The 14,436-nt window shown below is 48.4% G+C and overlaps 7 non-coding genes and 1 pseudogene across 7 annotated transcripts; all 8 read left to right on the top strand.

Moving 5' to 3' along the window:
• The first annotated feature begins 3,722 nt into the window (after window positions 1-3,722).
• On the top strand, window positions 3,723-3,841 carry LOC124563055. The gene has a single exon (XR_006969847.1). It is a non-coding gene; the product is annotated as a 5S ribosomal RNA (ribosomal RNA).
• Window positions 3,842-4,874: 1,033 nt separating this feature from the next.
• Window positions 4,875-4,993, top strand: LOC124563054. Its single transcript, XR_006969846.1, has one exon. It is a non-coding gene; the product is annotated as a 5S ribosomal RNA (ribosomal RNA).
• A 1,038-nt stretch (window positions 4,994-6,031) lies between these two features.
• Window positions 6,032-6,150, top strand: LOC124563052. The gene has a single exon (XR_006969845.1). It is a non-coding gene; the product is annotated as a 5S ribosomal RNA (ribosomal RNA).
• Window positions 6,151-7,184: 1,034 nt separating this feature from the next.
• LOC124563051 lies at window positions 7,185-7,303 on the top strand. The gene has a single exon (XR_006969844.1). It is a non-coding gene; the product is annotated as a 5S ribosomal RNA (ribosomal RNA).
• Window positions 7,304-8,337: 1,034 nt separating this feature from the next.
• On the top strand, window positions 8,338-8,456 carry LOC124563049. Its single transcript, XR_006969842.1, has one exon. It is a non-coding gene; the product is annotated as a 5S ribosomal RNA (ribosomal RNA).
• A 1,040-nt stretch (window positions 8,457-9,496) lies between these two features.
• On the top strand, window positions 9,497-9,615 carry LOC124563048. Its single transcript, XR_006969841.1, has one exon. It is a non-coding gene; the product is annotated as a 5S ribosomal RNA (ribosomal RNA).
• Window positions 9,616-10,652: 1,037 nt separating this feature from the next.
• Window positions 10,653-10,771, top strand: LOC124563228. The gene has a single exon (XR_006970004.1). It is a non-coding gene; the product is annotated as a 5S ribosomal RNA (ribosomal RNA).
• A 1,035-nt stretch (window positions 10,772-11,806) lies between these two features.
• Window positions 11,807-11,924, top strand: LOC124563334 (annotated as a pseudogene).
• The last annotated feature ends 2,512 nt before the right edge of the window (window positions 11,925-14,436 follow it).

Raw genomic sequence — 14,436 nt, 5'->3', positions numbered from 1 at the left:
CCGTGTTGAGCGCTCGGTGCGGCAGGGGTGTCCCCTTTCGATGGCCCTTTTTTCTGTAGCCTTAGATCCGTTGCTGCGGATTATCGGCCGCGAATGCCGCGGCATTCAGGTCGGGGCGGACCGCCTCGTTTGTAAGGCATACGCCGACGACCTTGGTGTTTTCCTTGGCCATTCCGATGACGTTGACACTTTATATGGCGCACTGCAACGCTTTGAAAAAGCCACAGGTGCCATTGTCAACCCTGCTAAGACTGTTTGTTTGCCTCTTACACCCCGCGCACGGTCCTTACAGCGGAACTGGTTCTGCGTCCGCGAACAGCAAAAAGTCCTGGGCGTGCTTTTTTCTTCTCACCCACAACGGATGGAGGCGCTTAATTGGCGGTCCACGCTGCACAAGGTGCGTGCCGTTGCCAAGATCTATGCGGCTCGCACGTTGGCGCTTCGTGATAAGGTGGCCTTGATCAATACTACCATTCTGGCCAGGGCGTGGTATCTCGCACAGGTCCTTCCATTGCCTCGGCAATTGGAACGTGCCCTCAAGCAGGCGGTGTATTGGTTTTTATGGCGAGGTGACATTTTTAAAGTCTCGTATGCCACTTGTTCTCTCAGCCCGACAGATGGTGGTTTGGGTCTAGTAGATCTACGCGCGAAGTGCTCTGCTCTGTTTTGGAAACGGACCACTGTTGTTATGGAAAAGGCCCCGAACGGTACCACTGCGGCGGTCTTCAATCTGTATCGTCCCCCATCTGCGGCAGCGCCGGTGAATGTCTCGCACATTCCCTTTTTTCTTAATTATGTGCGTCGCTACTATATGGAAAACAGCTACTTGGAGCTCTGTGACGTTCCCAGCCTTCGAGTCAGCGACGTCGCTTCTGCTTTCCGTGGGTCTACTGTGCGTTGTAAGTGGGAGTATCGGCTACCGTGGTATAACTGGGTCACGGTATGGAAAAATCTTGCCAGCAATGTTCTTCCTCCCTTTGTACACGCAGTGTGGTACAAGGTTGTGCATCGTACCTTCCCTACGAATGCGAAGCTCCACTCCATTAATCTCATCTCGTCTGGAGCTTGTGCCCTGTGTGCTGTGGAGGATACGCTTGAACACCGTTTCGTGTGTGGCCATTTTTGCAGTGTTTGGCATACCGCCCGAGATATGGTTCGCCTTATCAATCGGGTGGATACGCGCTCTGTTTTGCCGACAGACGTCTTAATCCCTCAGTGCGCCGCCTACCCGAATACTAAGAAGAATGCCACGGTGTGGCTCCTGGGTCATACCGTTTTTGCAATGTTTTCCCTGAAATTGACAACCGAATTTGACTTTCTTACATACTTATGGACTCAGCATGAACAAACTGCAGCCATGCCTGGCTATCGTGCTAATTTCGCGAATTTTTTGCAGGTTTCCCTTGATCATGCTTTTACTCGGATGTCGATGGCTATTTAACATGGTTTGATGATTTGGTATACTCTTCTACTTTGACCGCTCGTGTTGTGTTTTCCAGGAACGTACAATTATTGAAATTTGTGTAATCAGAGGTACTCTACTTTTTATTCTTTGTGTTCCTTTTCATTTCCGGTATGGTTTACCTTCTCCTTGATTCTGATTATTTTTATGCTGTGGACATCGGCACTTTCTTTTTGCAGAACTTTCTCATGTGGGTCTCCCAAGTCGCGGCAATACTATCTTTTCGTTTTTTCCTGTATTACCGCGCAGTGCCTTTAATTTCCTTCTTTTAGTTTCACTTCTCCACTTGTTGGACTTTACTCCTATGCTTTACTGGTGTGGAACTTTCCCAGTAATAGTACACCTGAAGAAGTGGCTTCTTTTTCTAGTTTTGTGTTTTATATTTTTCTATACTGGACTCTTGTTTTTCTGGTGGATTACTTGTCTCCATTTAGAAGATTTTTTGGATTATGGTTTTTTCTTTGCACCTGTCGCTTTTTCCCGACGGACGTCGACATTCTCAAGGATGCTAACGGGGGATCCGTTTTCTTTTTCGTCTGTTCGTCGTGGGACATGGAGTCGACAGTACCATTATAGCTCATGAAGCTCGCCAATGGAAGGCGTTTTGTGGAGAGCGACAAGGCCGGGCTATAAGGGGAGATGGGAGGAAAAAAAAAAAAAAAAAAAAAAAAAAAAAAAAAAAAAAAAAAAAAAACGTGCTGTTGGATGCCCTTCATTTACTTTTTTTTTTTTTTTATACCGCCCTCTTTCCATTCCACCGTTCTGTAAAAAAAAAAGAAAAAAAAAAAAATAACAAAAAAAAAAAAACAAAAAAAAAGAAAAAAAAAAAAAAAAAAAAGAAAAAAAAATAACAAAAAAAAAACAAAAAAAAAAAAACGTGCTGTTGGCTCCCTTTCATTTACCTTTTTTTTTTTTTTATACCGTCCTCTAAAAAAAAAAAAAAAAAAAAAAAAAAAAAAAAAAAAAAAAAAAAACAACGTGCTGTTGGCTGCCCTTCATTTACTTTTTTTTTTTTTTTTTTTTTTTTTTTTTTTTTTTTTTTTTTTTATACCGCCCTCTTTCCATTCCACCGCTCTATTAAAAATAAAAAAAAGAAAAAAAAAAAAAAACGTGCTGTTGGCTCCCTTTCATTTTCTCTTTTTTTTTTTTATACCGCCCTCTTTCCATACCACCAAATGAAAAAAAAAAAAAAAAAAAAAAAAAAAAAAAACGTGCTGTTGGCTCCCTTTCATTTACTTTTTTTTTTTTTTATACCGCCTTCTTTCCATACCACCGTTCTGTTGTGACAAAGATTCTTGCTTAAGCATTTTAATCTACTGTAATGACCATAAGGTGCGAAATTGCAGTAAATATCTCAGTTTGAGGGAGAATGTGCTAACCAAGTTCGCCAGGAAGTCTTTGAAAACGACAAAACAGTACGAATCGGCAGATGTGTTCTGAAATACGTCAGCGCCTGTTGTTGTATAGCGGTGTACAATTCCTACTTCGATATGTAATTATAAATTTATTCCTTAGTCGTCTCGTCTCGTCTCGTCATCTCCTGCAGACGTTTCTTGTGCTTGCGCTGTTATATGGGCCACGACCCGAGCGGCAGCGAGCGGCAGTCGAGCAAAGTCGGGACAAGTCGGGACGGGGACAGGGACAGGGATAGGAAAGGTGCTAATGCACTGCAAATTACGCAAACACCTCGTCTGAAGCGAGGCGAGGCGAGGCGAGGAAGCTCACATCGCCAGCAGTGGCGCCCTCCAACAACACTCTGCCACACCCCGCACAGGCCATACGCCGGTCGGCCGCGCGCCAGCCCTCCTGCGCTGGACACCAGGGACAAGATGCGTCTTCCGCGAGTGTCGAAGGCTGCACGCGCCAAGCGGATGACAGAAGGTGCAACGAGAAGCTGCGCGTCTCACACACACGGCGGCGCGCCCGCTAATTCGGCAGTCGCTCTGCTGGCACGTCGGATTGCGGAAGGAAGTGCTTACAATTACAATTCTGTTCGTGTTTTATGTTGTAAAGTTGTTAGCTTGTAACGATGTAATGTTAATAAATAAATTTATAAATCTCACAACAAAAAAAAAAAAAAAAAATACACGAAGCGCGTCCTTCCGGCTCATAAGTTTTGGAACTCAGGATTGCGTTCGCGCCAACGTGACAAATTGTCAATAAAAAAGAATGCGGCTGCTTTCGACCGAAAAGTGTGATTTTGTGTGTGTTGGGATAAGAACCGAATGCGAATTCCGCCTTGCGCCTACATCATCTGGGCGCCAACGGCCATACCATGTTGAGTACACCGGTTCTCGTCCGATCACCGAAGTTAAGCAACATCGGGCGTGGTTAGTACTTGGATGGGTGACCACCTGGGAACACCACGTGCTGTTGGCTCCCTTTCATTTACTTTTTTTTTTTTTATACCGCCTTCTTTCCATACCACCGTTCTGTTGTGACAAAGATTCTTGCTTAAGCATTTTAATCTACTGTAATGACCATAAGGTGCGAAATTGCAGTAAATATCTCAGTTTGAGGGAGAATGTGCTAACCAAGTTCGCCAGGAAGTCTTTGAAAACGACAAAACAGTACGAATCGGCAGATGTGTTCTGAAATACGTCAGCGCCTGTTGTTGTATAGCGGTGTACAATTCCTACTTCGATATGTAATTATAAATTTATTCCTTAGTCGTCTCGTCTCGTCTCGTCATCTCCTGCAGACGTTTCTTGTGCTTGCGCTGTTATATGGGCCACGACCCGAGCGGCAGCGAGCGGCAGTCGAGCAAAGTCGGGACAAGTCGGGACGGGGACAGGGACAGGGATAGGAAAGGTGCTAATGCACTGCAAATTACGCAAACACCTCGTCTGAAGCGAGGCGAGGCGAGGCGAGGAAGCTCACATCGCCAGCAGTGGCGCCCTCCAACAAGACTCTGCCACACCCCGCACAGGCCATACGCCGGTCGGCCGCGCGCCAGCCCTCCTGCGCTGGACACCAGGGACAAGATGCGTCTTCCGCGAGTGTCGAAGGCTGCACGCGCCAAGCGGATGACAGAAGGTGCAACGAGAAGCTGCGCGTCTCACACACACGGCGGCGCGCCCGCTAATTCGGCAGTCGCTCTGCTGGCACGTCGGATTGCGGAAGGAAGTGCTTACAATTACAATTCTGTTCGTGTTTTATGTTGTAAAGTTGTTAGCTTGTAACGATGTAATGTTAATAAATAAATTTATAAATCTCACAACAAAAAAAAAAAAAAATACACGAAGCGCGTCCTTCCGGCTCATAAGTTTTGGAACTCAGGATTGCGTTCGCGCCAACGTGACAAATTGTCAATAAAAAAGAATGCGGCTGCTTTCGACCGAAAAGTGTGATTTTGTGTGTGTTGGGATAAGAACCGAATGCGAATTCCGCCATGCGCCTACATCATCTGGGCGCCAACGGCCATACCATGTTGAGTACACCGGTTCTCGTCCGATCACCGAAGTTAAGCAACATCGGGCGTGGTTAGTACTTGGATGGGTGACCACCTGGGAACACCACGTGCTGTTGGCTCCCTTTCATTTACTTTTTTTTTTTTTTTATACCGCCTTCTTTCCAGACCACCGTTCTGTTGTGACAAAGATTCTTGCTTAAGCATTTTAATCTACTGTAATGACCATAAGGTGCGAAATTGCAGTAAATATCTCAGTTTGAGGGAGAATGTGCTAACCAAGTTCGCCAGGAAGTCTTTGAAAACGACAAAACAGTACGAATCGGCAGATGTGTTCTCAAATACGTCAGCGCCTGTTGTTGTATAGCGGTGTACAATTCCTACTTCGATATGTAATTATAAATTTATTCCTTAGTCGTCTCGTCTCGTCTCGTCATCTCCTGCAGACGTTTCTTGTGCTTGCGCTGTTATATGGGCCACGACCCGAGCGGCAGCGAGCGGCAGTCGAGCAAAGTCGGGACAAGTCGGGACGGGGACAGGGACAGGGATAGGAAAGGTGCTAATGCACTGCAAATTACGCAAACACCTCGTCTGAAGCGAGGCGAGGCGAGGCGAGGAAGCTCACATCGCCAGCAGTGGCGCCCTCCAACAAGACTCTGCCACACCCCGCACAGGCCATACGCCGGTCGGCCGCGCGCCAGCCCTCCTGCGCTGGACACCAGGGACAAGATGCGTCTTCCGCGAGTGTCGAAGGCTGCACGCGCCAAGCGGATGACAGGAGGTGCAACGAGAAGCTGCGCGTCTCACACACACGGCGGCGCGCCCGCTAATTCGGCAGTCGCTCTGCTGGCACGTCGGATTGCGGAAGGAAGTGCTTACAATTACAATTCTGTTCGTGTTTTATGTTGTAAAGTTGTTAGCTTGTAACGATGTAATGTTAATAAATAAATTTATAAATCTCACAACAAAAAAAAAAAAAAAAAATACACGAAGCGCGTCCTTCCGGCTCATAAGTTTTGGAACTCAGGATTGCGTTCGCGCCAACGTGACAAATTGTCAATAAAAAAGAATGCGGCTGCTTTCGACCGAAAAGTGTGATTTTGTGTGTGTTGGGATAAGAACCGAATGCGAATTCCGCCTTGCGCCTACATCATCTGGGCGCCAACGGCCATACCATGTTGAGTACACCGGTTCTCGTCCGATCACCGAAGTTAAGCAACATCGGGCGTGGTTAGTACTTGGATGGGTGACCACCTGGGAACACCACGTGCTGTTGGCTCCCTTTCATTTACTTTTTTTTTTTTTTATACCGCCTTCTTTCCATACCACCGTTCTGTTGTGACAAAGATTCTTGCTTAAGCATTTTAATCTACTGTAATGACCATAAGGTGCGAAATTGCAGTAAATATCTCAGTTTGAGGGAGAATGTGCTAACCAAGTTCGCCAGGAAGTCTTTGAAAACGACAAAACAGTACGAATCGGCAGATGTGTTCTGAAATACGTCAGCGCCTGTTGTTGTATAGCGGTGTACAATTCCTACTTCGATATGTAATTATAAATTTATTCCTTAGTCGTCTCGTCTCGTCTCGTCATCTCCTGCAGACGTTTCTTGTGCTTGCGCTGTTATATGGGCCACGACCCGAGCGGCAGCGAGCGGCAGTCGAGCAAAGTCGGGACAAGTCGGGACGGGGACAGGGACAGGGATAGGAAAGGTGCTAATGCACTGCAAATTACGCAAACACCTCGTCTGAAGCGAGGCGAGGCGAGGCGAGGAAGCTCACATCGCCAGCAGTGGCGCCCTCCAACAAGACTCTGCCACACCCCGCACAGGCCATACGCCGGTCGGCCGCGCGCCAGCCCTCCTGCGCTGGACACCAGGGACAAGATGCGTCTTCCGCGAGTGTCGAAGGCTGCACGCGCCAAGCGGATGACAGAAGGTGCAACGAGAAGCTGCGCGTCTCACACACACGGCGGCGCGCCCGCTAATTCGGCAGTCGCTCTGCTGGCACGTCGGATTGCGGAAGGAAGTGCTTACAATTACAATTCTGTTCGTGTTTTATGTTGTAAAGTTGTTAGCTTGTAACGATGTAATGTTAATAAATAAATTTATAAATCTCACAACAAAAAAAAAAAAAAATACACGAAGCGCGTCCTTCCGGCTCATAAGTTTTGGAACTCAGGATTGCGTTCGCGCCAACGTGACAAATTGTCAATAAAAAAGAATGCGGCTGCTTTCGACCGAAAAGTGTGATTTTGTGTGTGTTGGGATAAGAACCGAATGCGAATTCCGCCATGCGCCTACATCATCTGGGCGCCAACGGCCATACCATGTTGAGTACACCGGTTCTCGTCCGATCACCGAAGTTAAGCAACATCGGGCGTGGTTAGTACTTGGATGGGTGACCACCTGGGAACACCACGTGCTGTTGGCTCCCTTTCATTTACTTTTTTTTTTTTTTATACCGCCTTCTTTCCATACCACCGTTCTGTTGTGACAAAGATTCTTGCTTAAGCATTTTAATCTACTGTAATGACCATAAGGTGCGAAATTGCAGTAAATATCTCAGTTTGAGGGAGAATGTGCTAACCAAGTTCGCCAGGAAGTCTTTGAAAACGACAAAACAGTACGAATCGGCAGATGTGTTCTGAAATACGTCAGCGCCTGTTGTTGTATAGCGGTGTACAATTCCTACTTCGATATGTAATTATAAATTTATTCCTTAGTCGTCTCGTCTCGTCTCGTCATCTCCTGCAGACGTTTCTTGTGCTTGCGCTGTTATATGGGCCACGACCCGAGCGGCAGCGAGCGGCAGTCGAGCAAAGTCGGGACAAGTCGGGACGGGGACAGGGACAGGGATAGGAAAGGTGCTAATGCACTGCAAATTACGCAAACACCTCGTCTGAAGCGAGGCGAGGCGAGGCGAGGAAGCTCACATCGCCAGCAGTGGCGCCCTCCAACAAGACTCTGCCACACCCCGCACAGGCCATACGCCGGTCGGCCGCGCGCCAGCCCTCCTGCGCTGGACACCAGGGACAAGATGCGTCTTCCGCGAGTGTCGAAGGCTGCACGCGCCAAGCGGATGACAGAAGGTGCAACGAGAAGCTGCGCGTCTCACACACACGGCGGCGCGCCCGCTAATTCGGCAGTCGCTCTGCTGGCACGTCGGATTGCGGAAGGAAGTGCTTACAATTACAATTCTGTTCGTGTTTTATGTTGTAAAGTTGTTAGCTTGTAACGATGTAATGTTAATAAATAAATTTATAAATCTCACAACAAAAAAAAAAAAAAATACACGAAGCGCGTCCTTCCGGCTCATAAGTTTTGGAACTCAGGATTGCGTTCGCGCCAACGTGACAAATTGTCAATAAAAAAGAATGCGGCTGCTTTCGACCGAAAAGTGTGATTTTGTGTGTGTTGGGATAAGAACCGAATGCGAATTCCGCCATGCGCCTACATCATCTGGGCGCCAACGGCCATACCATGTTGAGTACACCGGTTCTCGTCCGATCACCGAAGTTAAGCAACATCGGGCGTGGTTAGTACTTGGATGGGTGACCACCTGGGAACACCACGTGCTGTTGGCTCCCTTTCATTTACTTTTTTTTTTTTTTTATACCGCCTTCTTTCCAGACCACCGTTCTGTTGTGACAAAGATTCTTGCTTAAGCATTTTAATCTACTGTAATGACCATAAGGTGCGAAATTGCAGTAAATATCTCAGTTTGAGGGAGAATGTGCTAACCAAGTTCGCCAGGAAGTCTTTGAAAACGACAAAACAGTACGAATCGGCAGATGTGTTCTCAAATACGTCAGCGCCTGTTGTTGTATAGCGGTGTACAATTCCTACTTCGATATGTAATTATAAATTTATTCCTTAGTCGTCTCGTCTCGTCTCGTCATCTCCTGCAGACGTTTCTTGTGCTTGCGCTGTTATATGGGCCACGACCCGAGCGGCAGCGAGCGGCAGTCGAGCAAAGTCGGGACAAGTCGGGACGGGGACAGGGACAGGGATAGGAAAGGTGCTAATGCACTGCAAATTACGCAAACACCTCGTCTGAAGCGAGGCGAGGCGAGGCGAGGAAGCTCACATCGCCAGCAGTGGCGCCCTCCAACAAGACTCTGCCACACCCCGCACAGGCCATACGCCGGTCGGCCGCGCGCCAGCCCTCCTGCGCTGGACACCAGGGACAAGATGCGTCTTCCGCGAGTGTCGAAGGCTGCACGCGCCAAGCGGATGACAGGAGGTGCAACGAGAAGCTGCGCGTCTCACACACACGGCGGCGCGCCCGCTAATTCGGCAGTCGCTCTGCTGGCACGTCGGATTGCGGAAGGAAGTGCTTACAATTACAATTCTGTTCGTGTTTTATGTTGTAAAGTTGTTAGCTTGTAACGATGTAATGTTAATAAATAAATTTATAAATCTCACAACAAAAAAAAAAAAAAAAAAAATACACGAAGCGCGTCCTTCCGGCTCATAAGTTTTGGAACTCAGGATTGCGTTCGCGCCAACGTGACAAATTGTCAATAAAAAAGAATGCGGCTGCTTTCGACCGAAAAGTGTGATTTTGTGTGTGTTGGGATAAGAACCGAATGCGAATTCCGCCTTGCGCCTACATCATCTGGGCGCCAACGGCCATACCATGTTGAGTACACCGGTTCTCGTCCGATCACCGAAGTTAAGCAACATCGGGCGTGGTTAGTACTTGGATGGGTGACCACCTGGGAACACCACGTGCTGTTGGCTCCCTTTCATTTACTTTTTTTTTTTTTTTTTATACCGCCTTCTTTCCATACCACCGTTCTGTTGTGACAAAGATTCTTGCTTAAGCATTTTAATCTACTGTAATGACCATAAGGTGCGAAATTGCAGTAAATATCTCAGTTTGAGGGAGAATGTGCTAACCAAGTTCGCCAGGAAGTCTTTGAAAACGACAAAACAGTACGAATCGGCAGATGTGTTCTGAAATACGTCAGCGCCTGTTGTTGTATAGCGGTGTACAATTCCTACTTCGATATGTAATTATAAATTTATTCCTTAGTCGTCTCGTCTCGTCTCGTCATCTCCTGCAGACGTTTCTTGTGCTTGCGCTGTTATATGGGCCACGACCCGAGCGGCAGCGAGCGGCAGTCGAGCAAAGTCGGGACAAGTCGGGACGGGGACAGGGACAGGGATAGGAAAGGTGCTAATGCACTGCAAATTACGCAAACACCTCGTCTGAAGCGAGGCGAGGCGAGGCGAGGAAGCTCACATCGCCAGCAGTGGCGCCCTCCAACAAGACTCTGCCACACCCCGCACAGGCCATACGCCGGTCGGCCGCGCGCCAGCCCTCCTGCGCTGGACACCAGGGACAAGATGCGTCTTCCGCGAGTGTCGAAGGCTGCACGCGCCAAGCGGATGACAGAAGGTGCAACGAGAAGCTGCGCGTCTCACACACACGGCGGCGCGCCCGCTAATTCGGCAGTCGCTCTGCTGGCACGTCGGATTGCGGAAGGAAGTGCTTACAATTACAATTCTGTTCGTGTTTTATGTTGTAAAGTTGTTAGCTTGTAACGATGTAATGTTAATAAATAAATTTATAAATCTCACAACAAAAAAAAAAAAAAATACACGAAGCGCGTCCTTCCGGCTCATAAGTTTTGGAACTCAGGATTGCGTTCGCGCCAACGTGACAAATTGTCAATAAAAAAGAATGCGGCTGCTTTCGACCGAAAAGTGTGATTTTGTGTGTGTTGGGATAAGAACCGAATGCGAATTCCGCCATGCGCCTACATCATCTGGGCGCCAACGGCCATACCATGTTGAGTACACCGGTTCTCGTCCGATCACCGAAGTTAAGCAACATCGGGCGTGGTTAGTACTTGGATGGGTGACTACCTGGGAACACCACGTGCTGTTGGCTCCCTTTCATTTACTTTTTTTTTTTTTTTTATACCGCCTTCTTTCCAGACCACCGTTCTGTTGTGACAAAGATTCTTGCTTAAGCATTTTAATCTACTGTAATGACCATAAGGTGCGAAATTGCAGTAAATATCTCAGTTTGAGGGAGAATGTGCTAACCAAGTTCGCCAGGAAGTCTTTGAAAACGACAAAACAGTACGAATCGGCAGATGTGTTCTGAAATACGTCAGCGCCTGTTGTTGTATAGCGGTGTACAATTCCTACTTCGATATGTAATTATAAATTTATTCCTTAGTCGTCTCGTCTCGTCTCGTCATCTCCTGCAGACGTTTCTTGTGCTTGCGCTGTTATATGGGCCACGACCCGAGCGGCAGCGAGCGGCAGTCGAGCAAAGTCGGGACAAGTCGGGACGGGGACAGGGACAGGGATAGGAAAGGTGCTAATGCACTGCAAATTACGCAAACACCTCGTCTGAAGCGAGGCGAGGCGAGGCGAGGAAGCTCACATCGCCAGCAGTGGCGCCCTCCAACAAGACTCTGCCACACCCCGCACAGGCCATACGCCGGTCGGCCGCGCGCCAGCCCTCCTACGCTGGACACCAGGGACAAGATGCGTCTTCCGCGAGTGTCGAAGGCTGCACGCGCCAAGCGGATGACAGGAGGTGCAACGAGAAGCTGCGCGTCTCACACACACGGCGGCGCGCCCGCTAATTCGGCAGTCGCTCTGCTGGCACGTCGGATTGCGGAAGGAAGTGCTTACAATTACAATTCTGTTCGTGTTTTATGTTGTAAAGTTGTTAGCTTGTAACGATGTAATGTTAATAAATAAATTTATAAATCTCACAACAAAAAAAAAAAAAATACACGAAGCGCGTCCTTCCGGCTCATAAGTTTTGGAACTCAGGATTGCGTTCGCGCCAACGTGACAAATTGTCAATAAAAAAGAATGCGGCTGCTTTCGACCGAAAAGTGTGATTTTGTGTGTGTTGGGATAAGAACCGAATGCGAATTCCGCCATGCGCCTACATCATCTGGGCGCCAACGGCCATACCATGTTGAGTACACCGGTTCTCGTCCGATCACCGAAGTTAAGCAACATCGGGCGTGGTTAGTACTTGGATGGGTGACCACCTGGGAACACCTCGGTGCCGAGCGAGCAGTACTTCCGTGTGCGACTTGGTCGGCGGCGCCTCGTGTGCCGTCTGTCTTCTGCCTCGCGGCTACATTTCATCAAGTCCGTAAGTAATGGAAAGTTTCTATGATGCTAGTGAAGAGCGTGAAAATAACGTACAATGTGAATTCGATAGTTCCGTCGGAAAACCGTCAGCTTTCGAAATTCATCGCTGGATACTCGAGGAATTGTGTTTATCGACCGATGACGTTCTTGGTGTTCAGTTTGACACTTTTATTAATTCTGTGTTTTTGAAGTTGAAAACTCCGGAATTATGTGATACTGTTGTCAATGTTAATGATGGCGTCCGTAAATTTAGACATCTAGACGGTCGCATTAGTAATGTGAATATTTCTCATGGTGGGTTTGGCCTTCGAAATGTTCGTGTGTTTAACTTGCCTTTTGAAATTCGGAATGACACGATATCTCGTCATTTGCGGCCGTACGGGACCGTGCTATCTGTTACTAAAGAAAAGTGGTCCTCCGCCTATGTTTTTCAAGTTGAAAATGGCGTGAGGAGTGTTAAGATGGTCGTACGACAGCATATTCCGTCCTTTTTGCTAGTTAACGGTCATCGTGCTTTCATAACATATAGTGGTCAACCTCAGACGTGCTCTTTTTGTGGTGCTGTCGGTCATTACCGACAAAACTGCCCTAAACGTAGGCCGCCTGTTCAGTTGCCACGTGTGGATGTGTTAGGTGGGCCTAGTTTTGCCTCTGTTGCTGCGACGAGTTTAGGTTCCGCCCCCCCCGCACGTGTGCAGCTCGCAGCCGCCCCCCCTGTGCCGACCGCCGCTGACGCCATGGATACGTCTGTTCCCGATAGTGACTTTGTTTCTGTACCTCCTGTTGAGCCCTCTTTGGTCGCGGATGCGACGCCTGTACCTATTACTAAAAAACCGATAGTGGACGATGTTTCACCGGAATCCGTGCCGCTGTCGGCCGTTGTTCCGCATCCTGTCCCGGTTGCGGAACCCGATAAATCGGCGGTTGTTCCAACTCCCGTCCCCGACAGTGTCTCTGTTGCCGGTGATGTTGTTGTTGACAGTGAGGCTTTTACTGCGCCTAAACCCCGTAGAGACCGGAATGTTGCTCGGGCTTCTGGCACACCGCGTTTGCGTAGTGCCAGTAGTTCTGCTTCTTTCGATACGCGTGGTGTTTCGGCCAAAAATCGGAGTCCGTCTCCGGTGGCGCGTTCTCCTGCCCCCCCTCACGCTCAGACGGTTGGTCAACCGACCTCCCGACAGCCGGCTGCGCGCTCCGGGGCCGATCTCGGCCAGCGCCCGTCTCAGGGAGGGGGCGGCAGGCGGCAGGCGAAAAAGCAGACATCTTCCCGCACCCAGCCAGAGGGTGCTGTTGTAACTGCCACGCAGCAACGTGATATCACGGTTCAACACCTAAAAACATTCTTGAGTCAACCGTTTTTCGCTGCCGATTCCGACATGGCGGTAGATCCGCCTGTGTCTGTGACGCCCCCACCCTTACCAACAAAACGAAAGGCCGAGGATTCGCACCATCGTCGTGCCCCCCCTTCCACCCACGATTTGGTGCCGGCCTTATCTTCTGCTGTCGTAGTGCCCGCTGTGGAGCATTCCATCGCGGGGGATCCCGTCACAGTTTCCGGGACCCCACCGCCTCCGCCCCCCCCTCCTAGTCAATCACGGGCATGGTCGGAGGATGTTGAGGCAGGTGATTCCCATTAGTGCGACTCTTTGTATGTCCTTCCCCCTCCGCGCACGTTGGTATGTTTTATTGTGTTTTACGCGTTTTCATGTTTTTCTGTTATTGTTTTTTCCCTGTGGTCTACGTGTATATGTTTCCCGATTGTAGCCAGTGGAACATTTTAACGGTAAATCTTAATAAGCTGCGAAATCCGCAGAAAGCAATGCTTCTTAAAGATTTTTTGTATGATAATCACTGTCACGTCGCCTTTTTACAGGAGGTGACTTGTGAAGCGCTTTTATATTTGAACGATTTTACTGATTTTATTGTGATTGACAATGTTGCGCCTGATTCTGATACGGGCACTGCAATTTTAGTACGTTCTGGCTTACCTGTTTCTAATGTTGACATTTTACCGACCGGTCGTGCTGTTGCCTGTACCATTTTTGGCATTTTGTTTGTGAATGTGTACGCTCCGTCGGGAAATGTTAAACCGGCCAGGGCTGAATTTTATGGTAGGGATTTATGTCAGCTTTTATCTAGGAATGTCGATACTTTAATCGTCGGGGGTGATTTTAATTGTGTTTTAGACGACAGAGATCAGGAGCCGCGTCCGAACAAATGCCACGAACTGGGTGCTTTGGTCACTAGTTTTCATTTGCTCGACACGTGGCGTGTTTTACACCCCGATTTTACTTATTTTACATCTTTTTACGGTGCGGGGCGTAGCCGTCTCGATCGCATTTATGTGTCTAGGCAGTTGTCTGCCCGTATTTGTACTGCTGACGTGACTCCTGTCATATTTTCCGACCACTCCAGCTATTCCTGTCGTCT

This window comes from Schistocerca americana, unplaced genomic scaffold (genome assembly GCF_021461395.2).
Source record: "Schistocerca americana isolate TAMUIC-IGC-003095 unplaced genomic scaffold, iqSchAmer2.1 HiC_scaffold_119, whole genome shotgun sequence".
NCBI lineage: Eukaryota > Metazoa > Arthropoda > Insecta > Orthoptera > Acrididae > Schistocerca > Schistocerca americana.
This window is presented reverse-complemented; position numbering and strand designations above follow the sequence as displayed.